Genomic DNA, 13524 nt, shown 5'->3' with positions numbered 1-13524 from the left:
CGGAAGCTCCAGATGATTGCAAAATCTCAAAATAAGCGCTGCCAATGTTATTTGTCAGGAAAGGACACTTGAGCCTGTGCTGCATGATTGAATTCCAACTTGTTGAGCCATTTTCAAACAGGTACATTGTCTTTGTTGGGTGCAGTTAATCACTTGGTGGGAGTGGGATTCCGAGGAATGTTGTGGTTTGCCAAAACTGCTTCAGGAGCAAAAACACTCACCACTGATTCTTGAGACATGAGGAAGAGTATTCGCAACACATAGCAGAGAACAGATGCAATTAAAAGATGGCCTCTTTTTTTTTTTTTTTTGACACTAGTGTTCCCTCGCACTGCCAACCGTCTCAATCGTCACTTTGCATCGTGACAAATTTTCAAAATACTGTTTTACATGGCAATTGAGAACATTTTCTTGGAGAACTGGAGGAGGTAAAATGCGTGACTGTGTGTTTCACGGATTGGAGAAATCTATTTTTAGATTTTTTTTTTTTTTTGTTGGGGTATATATCGGTGGTAACATGCGAGTCTACTTATCGTACTTCGCACAACGTCCAGTATTTGTTATTCTTCTCGCTTTCTTCTTCACTTGACAACCCTTAATGAGGTTGCACCTTCTTTTTGGAGTGTCAAAAAATAATAACTTTTCCTAAATAATAGCTTTAATAGAATAGATAATAAATAGAATAAACAAATTAGTGGATTACACTTAAAATGGCAACGTTAGTGATTTATGCTAGTTTTCTCAACTCAAGAGCCAAATTTCCAACAGATGCTTGAGAAAATGATGGATATGTTAAACAACACTGCAAATTTTAAGATATGTGGGATGGTCCTTCACACCATTGCCAGAATAATCGGCCTTGGCTTCTTTTCATAACAAACCAATGCCATGTGTTGTCCATCAATGATTGTTAGAATAACATCACGTCTGACGCGTTATTACCCAAAGTAACTTTATGCTTTGGCGGTGACTTATTAATGCAAAATTACTGCTTATTTAATGGAGATGATTTTGACAGGACAACCCGGAAGCACATTGGGAAAACATTGCAAGAAGGAACAGCTGTGGAAAAAAGAGGGTGTGTGGATTGTCCCCAGTGTAGAAATCCGAGGGAAAGATTTGCTTTAAGCACTTAATGTTCAAATTGAGTCAAAATCCTTTTTTTTTTTTTCCTCTCCTTTATTGTTTGGTTTTAAAGATAATCTAACACAGGGGGGGTATTGTTTTGAACCATTTGGCACTTGTTTTTACTTTTTCTGTTGAGTTGTAAAGAGAATTTATCTTTTTTTTTTAATACCAGCCATTAAAACCGGATACTTTTTATATCCTCTCTGTATTTGTTCTATGGTGCAGATCCATTTCAAATACTTTCTCTTTGCGATTCAATTCATGTGGGAATTAGCAAATCACTTTTGTCCAAGCAAAAAAAAAATGTGTTCTTAATTGTGCAACAGAAATAGAAAACCACAAATGACAGCAGAGCAAAAACATCCTCATAATGAGTTAAATAATACAAATAAATCAGAAATAACCACAAATAGACATTCGAGGTCTCGTATACCGATTTCTTTATTTAAAAATTGTGACACATGAAGAATTCAACGAACACGTGGAGGACATTTTACAAGCCTTTTCACGTTAGCACTTTTCTCTCTCACTCTCTCATTTTTTCATTCTCTCATTGATTGAGTCCATCATTAGCCACAGTCACATACAGTATAGGGCGGCCATTGAAAGCTTTTTCTAGTTGCTTTTGTACACACCCACGAGCAGCGCGCGTCAAGACAATCAACCCTTTTGAAGTTAACTGCCCATGAACCCGCCGACCTTAGCTTAGTCTAATTTCAAATGCTCCCTTTGGGACTCGTCCACGCCGCCTCAGGCCATCGCCACTCTGTGATGGCACCATCTGATGTCGGACACGGACGCACGCACAAACGGATCATAAATTTTGCAAGCTTGTTCTAGCTTAGTAATCAAATTCAAAAAGGATTCAGAGGAAATATGAACTTTTATAACCCTCAAATCCAATTTTTTTTTGCTTCCTGCTGGCCTTCTTTTCATTTAACTGCCTTTTTTTTTTTTTTATTTAAAATGACCTTGCCCTTACCTCTCAGAGCGCTTTGATTTATTAGCCACTTTTTTAAAAAGTGCCTGCCTATGTGTGCTTTAATGAGACATCAAATTAGAGGAATTTTTTTTAGCAGATTTAAAATGAGACACACAAACTAAAGTTAAGCAGAATTCAGTTTTGGATGAAATTGTATGAACTTTTGTTTTTTTAATTTCAAGGTTTTTTTTCTGTTGGCATCATCAATAAAAATTGGTGAGCCGGTTACGGAGGCAGCCATTGATTGATTAATTCATTTTTTTTTTTTTCTATTCATTCATTCATTGTACTATACATATTTGCATTTAGTGCTGCTCAGATCGTCTCTTTCTGCAATTTGATAATTTGATTATGATAACGCTCGCAAAAAAAAAAAAAATTCATCAATCTTGCCTCTGTAATGATTAATATAAGAGCTTCCTCCACCCTAACCTGCGGTGTCTGTCCTCAGGCTATGCAACCTATTTATTGACAACATGCCACAGCGGTTGGATGTTTTAGAAGCGGACGATTTTTTTTTGAAGAAGCCACGAGACGCAGCGTGGCAAAAGACCTCATGACTGCCCACGAACATGGCGGGAGGGGCCCGTTCGGCCTCGTTGTGGGAGGCTTTTGTCTGATAAGGAGTCACGCACCACGCCCGATTTAAGTCATGTGCTTCTCATTGCGCGGCCACACAAGACAGCCAGGATGTGTCTGTCTTTTTTTTTTTTTCTGCGAGCTGATCCTTTATTTCCCAGAAATGCTATTTCACGTTGGTCTCCTCCTGCCTCTAATGTGCATCCAAGCGGCCGCCACGCGCCGCTACGTCGATGTGCTATGCATGTTGAGTGGGTGTGTCCATTCCCGGGTCGAGGCGAGAAGGGAAGGGAAACTTTTTGCCGCCTCCCGGGGACACTTCCTCCACACCCACGCCACATTCTGATGTATTCTCTGGACGCCATCGGCAGATCTGAGATTAATATAGATACATGCCCAAACACATGAAAACATTTGTATGGCCCATTTGAGTGTCGTTATCGCTCATGAACAGATGTCAATGAGGATCAAAATTTGATTAAACATTTCAAGAATCCTCCATTGTCCCACCTCGAGTCAAACGCTGGATGCTTCGATGTATCTTGTCCGCGTGAGATCATGAAAACAGACGAAGCTGCACTCACAACACACCCACGATAAATGAAAACGACAGCAAATATTCCGTCAAGATCTGAAACTTGAAGACGCGCACCACTTTCGATATCGCCGACAGCCTCGTTGAAAATTGCCACGTCTTGAAAAATCCCAATAGGTCATCCCCGATTTTTCATTCAAATCAGCATAGGTCAGTGAAATTTAAAAAGAATTAAATGCAATGTGTGAAAATTTATGCATCACTTCCTCATACACACAATGATAATTTCCCTCTGGCCTGCCGACATTGCTACAGTCCAACTCCATCGGAGTGTCAGGCAGTCTCCAGCACAACACTTTTGGACCTCCGAAAGGAAAAACACCCCTCGTGTCTCGTCAAACATCACTCCTGGAAAAATCCCATTACTTTGTTCGACTGTTCTAATAGAGAGAGCAGGCTTGAGAAGCATCGAAACCACACAGACATGATGAGACATTTAGAAGTCTGACAGTCTGGATACAAATCAATTTTGGGACTGTGGGTTATCACGCCACGAGGAACAAAAATATGAAGTTAGTGGGATAATTGCCACTGCTGGTCCACTATCTTATTCTTTTAATGGACACTGGGATACACACTTGCGTAACCATTAAGAACGTTAAAATGTCACATCAAACCTTCAGACTGCCGAGGGAGCAGCTGCGGGTCCCTGACCTTAAACTAGCTCCGAGAAACTGAACTCCAGCACTCGTCATCATATGTATAGAAATGTTCAGGTCTCACTGAGTGGTCACCCAGCTCCACTTTTTTTTATTACTCAACAATTCAAGAGTGTGACGGTGCATTCTGTTACACATAACACAATCGAATCGTGTCCCGGCATGCCTGCAAGTGTGCAAAACTGCGCCGATGCAGTAAGTGTGTCTGTTTTAGTATTGGAAGCCTGGCTTGTAACTCACACACAAATCTCCCTCCGGCTAGGGAAAGAGGGAACTGGAGATCTGCAAAGGTCTCAGCGGAGTGGCTCCATAGTTGCTTGGCAGGTCAGCTGGAGGTGTCCTCATAGTTGGAAGTTTCAGCATTGTGTCATTACAATCTGATTGTTGACACACAAACACACACACACTCCATTCCGCTTCGTTAGCAGCTTTGGATTGGAGACACAAATTAGCATGAGAGAAGATGGAGTTAGAACAGGATTATGGCTTTTGCATAGTTAATCAACACATTGCTCATTATTGCTTTTTGCTGAATATTCAAGATGAACCTCAAATGTATAAAGGTAATTCAATTGAATTTAGTCTAAACTTGTTAGCGCAATCTTTGCAGACTTACTGTCATATGTTCACTTTGACTTCAAATCCATTTTTTGTCATTAAAGATTCCCCTCAGCGAGCCTTTAGCATTCGTGTGGGGGCTTGAACACCGCAACATGCCGTGTTGGTTGTCTGTGAGCTGCCTGATGGGGCAGAGTTGGTTTAGTGTAGCAGTAGTATGGCGACGGGGTCGGGGGTCAAAGGTGCGGCGGGGAAGCGTGACAAGGAAATTAATGACGTGCAGTAATTTACTTTATTCCACCGAGCAGATGGGGCAAAGTAGTCGATGGCAATAACGTCACTAAACTGATTGTAAATAATTACGCCTTATCAGTGGCATTAAGCAGCACTCAAGTTTACATTTGCAAAGTTGAGCAAAATCTCGTCCGACTGATTGGAAAAAAAAAATATAACTCTCAAGTCAGGGCACTCGTATCTCAAGGCACCACTCTGCGTTTCCCTTTTTGAACAGATTCCAATAGTCTTCCGAAATGCGCCTATATATGAGGAAATACGGTAGCTACTCAAGCTTAAGCCAAGATATAATTTAAAAATAAAACATGATACCAAAAAAAAGTTTGAGGTTAAATGGGGGTACTTTTGGATGCACAGTGTCCCTACTTTTACTTGCGAGTGACTTTCAGCTGCGTCTTTTCCTCACTTGGACCGGCACACGCTCACAAGACTTTTGTGAGCCATATACAGTAAAAGAAAGGAGAACGTGCGGGAGGAGGGGGCCGGGGGTCTCGGCACCACTCAGCTCCAGCTCCACTTCCACTGGTGACCCCGCCGGTGTAAATCTCACGTTTTTGAAGAGCCTTAGAGTGAAGTCACTATTTAATAAGGACTCGTTCTGATCGTGACTGAAGTATTGTGAAGCTACGATGAAACAAAACCCTTGGCTGTACATTTGCTTTGCAAAAACAAGTCCAGTTTTTTTTTTTTTTTTTGCACTCCTACTCATTAAGCTTGCCTCATATTCACACCTACTTCGAAGCTACAGCAAAAAATCAACACTACGAGACAGATGACTGTGAATTAATTAATGGCCGCAATGTATAATCCAGACAAAACTAGCAAGTGGGTAGTTTTTAGTTTAACTGACGTAAAGTGACAAAGAAATCAAAGAACATTTTTATTTAAGAAAATAAATCCAAACATAGATGGAAAGTATGTTTTTGTACTCACACAATAAATTCTGTCCTAATAATCAATTTATTTCACTGTTAAATCATGAAAAAATGAAAACACATTAAGGCAAACAAATTGGTTGAGTTTTAGCATTTTTATAATTTAGCCACTTTTATGTACTTACACTAATAACTATCCCCGTGTGCTGCCCTAGAAAAAGTAATTTCATCAGAAAAAAAAAAAAATATGATGTCCCAATACTTTAGCGCAATATTATATTCTTTAGAGGGTAGTTTTTGCACAGGTCAGATTGCAACTAATGAGGCAGGCGTTCTAAGATTTATCTCATCTTGCTGCCATAAGCAGTGCCAGATTAACCAATTTAAACTAACACCAACTAACGTCACTGATTTTTTTATTTTTTTTTAAATAACAGCCTTGCAACAAATGGTGGCCTGAAAATGAAGAATTGCAATTATTCATGTTGCCACGGCAACCCTAAATTGCCTACTTTTGTGGTCGCTTACATCAACGAGGACATCGTTCTTGTTCTGTTAGCACACTTCATTTGATTAATGTGAAAACAATCCTCTATTTGGCAAAAGACACCTGATTACAACTTTTAGGTACGATATAAAATGTCACGTATCACATTTAATCTTGCAAATATATCTGCATATAAGTCTCTTTAAAAAAAATAATAATAATTTTTACTGGATCTTCCTTATTCGTTCTGTACCAAAATTAAATCTGAACTTCCGGCAGCCAAGTGCAAACTCGAGCGTCTCCGTAAATCAAGAGCTTATTTTGGCATTGTGAGTGGCTGCCGCTTGCGTTCAAGGTGTACGGTTACCAACGCTGGATGTAACGGATACACAGCCGGCTGCAAAAGATACACGCACGGCCGAACGTTGCATCATTTCACTTCCAAAGCATGTCATGGATAACTTCATTTGAAACCATTCACTTTCAATCAGTTAAAGAACTAGAAGTTCCAACCCTGAACTCCAGAGCCAAACATTGAGCCCCGGCGGTGGCCATGAGGCTCTGCTCGATCCCTAATTAGCTGCAAATCCTCACCAGTTCTTCTTATTCTCGACCGCACCATGCTCCTGCCTCTTCTTTTTTTTTTTTCCTTTTCCTAACACAAACCAATGCCGCTCTCTGGGTTTGCATGCGGAGCAAAATGGCCACCTTTTCATGACAGCAAAGAGGTGGGAAGAATAAAAGACTCGGAGCTTGCTTTGGGTTTGTTTGGTGAGCTTTGGCAGCCTCTTTGGCAAATCCGCTCGCTGCCAAAGCAAACACCCACTTTCTTTTTTTTTTTCTTCCTCTCTCACTACACACACACACACATACATCGAGGCGCGCACACACTCCCCGTGGCGTTACACAACACACAAGTGTGCAGTTGATCCTTTCGACAGCGTTTGGCCACGCTGTGCCAACGTGCACGCTTGACCCCAAACGGGCGGAAAACAGCTAGAAACTAAAGTGGCTCAGCGGATGCTTGGCAGAACTTTGCTGGAATACGTTCACACAATTCAAATACGCATCGTATGAAGCAAAGAGCAGCCGATGGAACCTCAACTAGTGCAGAAAGACGCAATGGCATTCCATATAGGTCGATGTGTAAACACATCCAGGAATGGATGTCGAGAGTCAGGGGACGTGTGTGTGCGGGGACTTTCAGTTTGCCGCGGGGCCCGGTACGAGGCTGTTTACACTAGCAACAACGTGTCAACACCATTTTTTCAAAGGTCACATGCATGCAACTGGCTGCCTTCCATTTAAATTGTTGTATAGATTTGACACTTTACGATGACACATTGCTGTTTTTGGGTTAGGGCAGTTCAATTCAATCCAAAAAAAAATGTTTGCCTTGAGTCTTTTGAGTTACGAGCAACACCAGGGAACTAATTGAACTCATGTCTCAAGGCAGTGGTTTGTTCCGAGCTTGCTGCGAGTAGCAAAAATCTTATTTGCAGCCTGCTGAAATATTTTTAATTGTCTATAAGGGCCATACGATGGCGGCAAAGCACTATTGGTGTCTTAATGAAGTGCCTCAACTCAGTTCAACATAGTTCCTTGACACTAGGTGTCAGCATAGTCCTGCTTCATCAACTAAGGAGCCACAAAAAGGCAGCAAAGCACTACTTTTGTATAATCGACACATTCCAAACATAATTGCAAGGCTCTTAAAATACCAGAAGATGATGGCAAAGCATTTGTCTAATCGAAGCTACTTCATAGTATAATTCCTGAGCACCAAGATTAGCACAATCTTTTTTGGTGAGGGTGTGATTTCAAATCTGTCCAGACATACTAATCAAATTTCCATAATATATTATCCCGTCGAAACGGGTCATGTAGCACATTTAAGCATTTATTTGCTTATTTAGAATTGTCCAAAAAAATGGTGCTAACCAGCACCAGGTTTGCTTGTCACGAATAAAATTTCACTATCTCTATCACAGATTACCATAAAGGCAAATCAAAGAGGTGGATGGGGCAAGAGTAGGTCAGAGAGTTCATGCCGGTTCTCAAGGTAAGGCGCTATCCACTTTTTTTTTTCTCCTCACCTTCTCGCCTTTGTCTACATTATTTGCGCTGCATTCAAGCGCTACCTCCAGTGTTGCATGGCTGTCAATGTACGGCCGATAACAATGTGAAGCTTGGTTAAACAGAGGCTCGTGGGTGTGTCTTGTTCACCTGTTCAGTCGGCCGTTCAGACTTTTGAAAAAAAATATGCGACAAAAGAACATAATGATGATCATTTTCTATCGAGACATTATTAATATTATTATTGTTGTTGTTATTATTTTTGTTGTTATTATTATCATTATTATTATTATTTCTGTTTTTGTTCAGTGTTTATCTCCGATTCTTTGTTACAGCTGTTTTATAAGTACGCTCTAGAGCAGGGGTGGGCAAACTACGGCCCGCGGGCCACATCCGGCCCACGGGACCGTTTAATCCGGCCCGCCAACCCTGAACAAATTGTATTATTAAACTTTTTTTTTTTTGGTCATTTTGCCTGCAATGACTGCGTCTTCCCAGTAGATGGCGAAGCGCTCGCCTGCGCACTTACTACCGGAAGCCGTGTCAGAAAGCTCGGTGCATACTCACAAGTGCGTGTACGTACTCAGTAGTACGGACTTGGCGCACTCTCGCTCTATTCGTATCAGTCCCGAATTTAGAGCGTGGGCTTTGACGACAGCATTCTATAATTCGTGCGCTGAGCTTTCAGATGCAGTTTTGCGCTAAAGCCACCCACAAACCTTCCCCTGGAATCCTTCCATTAAAATGAGTGGCCCGAAAAAAAGAAGTGAGTGCCGAATGTTAAAAAAGAGTGGCCAATTTGGCTCGACGTACGCGACGTGACGTTCAGCCACATCAACATCAACCCGTCACAGATCAAGGTAAACGGACCAACACCTCGGATCTCGCCTAAGAATTGCCACAACAAATTTTACTCCAGACTATGACGCACTAGCAAAAAAGGGAGACCAACAACACTGTTCCCACTGAAAATGAACGGGAGGCTCTCAAGTTTATTGTAAAAAAAATGCATTTTGAATATGATTTGTACACATAGCAGGGATTGAAACTAGCGACCATTCTCATTTTCAAACAATGCAGGATGCTCAAGGACATTGATGCACCACCTATTTGCGACTAATCTTAACCTGTAAGGTTCTTAAGGCTTACTTTAAGGAAGTGTTTCGCGTTTCCTCACCTCTGTTACCAGGTGTTTGCGAGTTAAAACTCTGCTCTGATTTTCAGATACCCATCACCGTGTTGCCGTTTTGATTATTTTATTTGGGTGTATGCTTTCACCGATTCTTCAAGATGATATATTTGCTCAGAATGTTTGCCGTTTGATGTGATCTCATAAGATAAACATCTTTCATTAATCTGACCTGCAGGCACTGAAGTGATGGAGATTGTTATTCATAATAACAGTGTCGTATTTTACGAGAATCACTGATAGCAGTTTTTTAGTGAATTATTATTTTTTTAATGCTGTTAATAAATGCATTTGTTTTAAAAAAACTTGTATGGAATATCCATGCTTTACTACCTACTAAAGGCCAAGATCTTTTATGCAATGACCTTTACAGGTCGCTTATATGACGTCACACAACGCCTACGTCCATCTGCTCCTGGTCCGGCCCTCCGGTCCAAATTTAGAACCCAGTTCGGCCCGCGAGTCAAAAAGTTTGCCCACCCCTGCTCTAGAGTTAAAGTTGAGTTCCAACGAGGCATTTACACTGCAAATAACTTTTTTTTTTTATTTAGTCTGACTGTCTTCGTACCGCACTCAGGTAGAGAAACGTTAGCAGCAGCTCTCTCTCAGATTTAAGAAATAATAAGTTTGTTTTCACAAGCATGAGCTCCCGAGGAGAACGAGGGGGAGAGTCATGTGACAGTCATTTTGAAAAAGGAGGATAAAAACGCTTTTATGTTCCGATGATTACAAGCGTGACGCCTCGAGGAGCCTCAAAGAAGAGAGTTAGAATGATGCCTGTGTGACGGAGAGGGCACCACAATTGATACTTTTAGTCACTTCCTAGTTTGGGAGAGTGATGTCAATGGAGGAGGTGTGCTTGATGCCCGTGGGGGAAACACGCAGTCAGTCCTGTGATAGCCGTATGAGATCCCACATGCTACGATGAGTTATTCCTTCCTCCCTTCTCCATCACCATGTGGTTCATGGCCTTGAGTCATCGTCCACACTTTCCCTCACTCATCTCCCCCCCCCCTCCCTCCCTGTGTCTGTCTGTCTTGCTCGCTTATCCTCTATGCTCTGAAGCGGAAAGATTTTTAAAAAAATAATCAAATTATGATTTGATATGAAATTCTTTTTTCAAGGTCATCTTTTAAGAAATACAAACAAAAATTTGAGTTGGAATCATAAACATATTAATCAATGGTCAAATATAGGCTAAAATAAAGGCAAAAGAACCATTATTTATATTAAATGTTAAGTTGTTAAATTGCTGAGCACTTGGACTTGCAGTCTTTTAAGTGTTCACAAAGACAACTTAACAAAATGGCATTAAACAACTGTGGCATGAGCAGAAGTCAATACATCTTAAATCAAATTATAATATTAATGCAAAATAGTGAACACTGAGCAGATTGTTCCCCAAGCCCAAGCAAAGGTCATTCCAGCGAAGGAGACTCAACAGAATAGTTTGTAATGACTCATTGGCCAACATTGACAAACCACCACAGCAACCCAAACCACACCCAGGCATGGATCCCAAATGCTCCATGGGCCTGTCCTGTTCCCTCTAAAACAAAGCCGACACATGCAAAAGGGGGGGGGGGGTGTATTGATCCTGCTATCCTCAATAAAGTTCACAGACTGATACTGAAGATTACAGGTGAGCACCTGGATATTGAGTCTTAACCACAAAAATGGTTCTTGCCCCACATACAACAATGTAATCCCAAACGACCTCATTAAAATAAAAACACCTCAACGTAACCCAAATTGTCCGTTTCAATTGTCCATCGAAGATTTTTTGAAATCAACCAGCGTCTGACGTCTTTCCATCCCGGTTGCCATTTTGTGTCTGTATACAGCTGCTGTCCTGCCAGCACGCTCATCTGCTGCCTGTCAAGCCGTCTCCATGTTTACGACTCCTAACACTCCCGTCGGCCTCCCTCCCGTCACGACCCACTTGTACCGTTTCGCTCTACCTGCCTAAATCATCGGGCGTCCTCCGTCATGCTTCCCGCTAAGCGGACATTGTAATTGTTTGAAGGCGAGATGCTTTTTTTTTTTTTTCCACCGTGCGTACGTGCAAAACACACTCCCATTTGCAGCTCGCTCATCAGCTTCAGCAAACAAACGTCCGGATCAGGTTGTTGACGGCGGTTTTTGTGGAGCATTGCAAGAGCAATAAGGATTTTTAGGGGCATTATGACTGGGTTAATAAAACACAGCTGCCCCTAAAAGTCCCTCACTTTTCTTGCTGCCTTTTCTCTCCCTCCCTCCCTAACGTGACATCTTCTCGGGGGTTTATTAGCATCTCCAGTGATGTATTTTTACGAGGGACGGGGGTTGACTGAGTTCATTCCAGAGAAAAGTTCAACAAAGCTTCTATCACCGTAGTTGTCTAAACGCCGAGATGGTAGAAAACAAGCGGGGGGGGGGGGGGGGGGGGCTATTTTAAGTAAGTCTACTCGCCTGCATACAAGTGTGAGAATATGAGACAGGGAAGGAAAATGAAGATGTTAGCAGACTAGCCAGTGATGAGGCCACTCTGATCGTTGAAGGGCCATTGGCAAGGGGGGGAGCAGCTGACCCTGTTTCATATCATTCTAAATCTTTATGATATTAATCAGTCACCCTGTGGTCCTGTTACGTCTTAAGACCTGGCTCTCATTCCTTTAGCGACCTGCGCCGCTCTGCTGCAGCTTATAAGGACAACGCTTAGCAGCTCCCAAAGATTTTAGTGGAGACTCGTTCCTGCTAAGATGATTTGAAATATTAATCTTTTAAAGTTTTCCGTATGATCCTCTATCTTGCTGGTGGCAGTCCAAATTAGAAGTTGGTATTTAAAAATGAAAGGTTTTAGTGCACTGGTTGAAATGATATCAATTTTAAGTGTATGCAGTTATTGTCATACATCAGAAAAGTTGAAGTCTGGTTTATCTTTATATAATGATGATGACGCAGTTATGATAAATATATTTGATGTTATTGAGAATGAATGAATGAAGACTTTTTCGTGACTTTTCCTTAGTCTGCTGGGAAAAGACACATGATTCTACAGTGAAGCATGTGTTATCCATTTTGGAAATCAAATAGGGTTCCTCTTGTCCCATAAACTGTGATGACAGATCACTTATTATTCTTTTTGAAAACCAAATTAAATCTTTATAAGGCACTCATTGAAAGATGTTGAAACCGCATCAAAGATTACACATTTTTATTTGAAACTTTCAACTCAATGGTTATTTTTTATGGTTATACTGATATTATAGATGTCGTCTCAACTAAATTTATCCTTTTTTTCCCAATTTTTATTTACAGTATGTAAACAAATTAGCTTTCAGCGAATGCCTTACCTACGTGTCACTTGCAGCAGAGAGATGCCACCGCGACCCTTCTCCCTCCTCTATTAATTGCATAAAGCATCTAGTGTCAGGATGCTAAATTCATTAGGGAAGTATGTACGGCACGTCAGGGTCAGGACGGATATAGAAGCAGGCCTCCATAACAACTTGTTCTCCACCTGTTCAATGTAACGGAGCTTTGCTAGATTTGGTCTATTTGGCAGAATTTTCACAACTTTGGGGATGGAAAGCGAGCACCCGGAGTTTGTCGATGAAACGTGTGTATGATAATATAGCGGAAGGTAAATGATTTTCTATGGATGATTCATTCTTGATAGTTTACTTCAAAGCCGGATTCAAATTTGGGCTAATTTCAGAACTCAATTAGTAGTTGTGCAACCTCTAACTTTTTTTTTTTTTTTTACCTTTCACAAGACTATATGAAAAAGTTCATTCATTGTCTTAATTGAAATGCGAAATTACATTTAGTTTTTTTTCCAATTGCACAATTCCAATTACTTTTCCAGCTGGCATGTTTCTTATGCGGTCTTAAACCTGTTGCTCAAGTGAGCCAGAAACTGGGACTTTGTAGGCCAGTTGAATAAATGGAAGACTCACCTTGCCCGCAAAGACCCAGCTTCTAACACACACCATCATCAACTTCGCGGAGGAGATTGTCTTACTTACTTATTCGTATTAGTACTCGCACAAATAAAATTAGGACTCATCATAATCTTAAAACACAGTTTCTCAAACGGTTTCATCTTGGGACCAAAATG

The 13524-nt window shown here is 41.1% G+C and overlaps 1 long non-coding RNA gene across 3 annotated transcripts; it reads right to left on the bottom strand.

The window, feature by feature from the left end:
• Positions 1–1551: 1551 nt before the first annotated feature.
• LOC133151362 (uncharacterized) lies at positions 1552–13394 on the bottom strand. Of its 3 annotated transcripts, none has more exons than XR_009713891.1 (2): positions 3200–13394; positions 1552–3062 (listed from the first exon to the last, which is right to left on the bottom strand). It is a non-coding gene; the product is annotated as an uncharacterized LOC133151362 (long non-coding RNA). The 3 variants fall into 3 exon arrangements; XR_009713892.1 differs by having other exon boundaries at positions 1552–3263; positions 4184–13394; XR_009713890.1 differs by having other exon boundaries at positions 4184–13394.
• Between the last annotated feature and the right edge of the window lie 130 nt (positions 13395–13524).

The sequence above is a fragment of the Syngnathus typhle genome, linkage group LG3 (assembly GCF_033458585.1).
Source record: "Syngnathus typhle isolate RoL2023-S1 ecotype Sweden linkage group LG3, RoL_Styp_1.0, whole genome shotgun sequence".
Classification (NCBI taxonomy): domain Eukaryota; kingdom Metazoa; phylum Chordata; class Actinopteri; order Syngnathiformes; family Syngnathidae; genus Syngnathus; species Syngnathus typhle.
The sequence above is the reverse complement of the archived record's forward strand: the minus strand, read 5'-3'. Positions and strand labels throughout refer to the sequence as shown.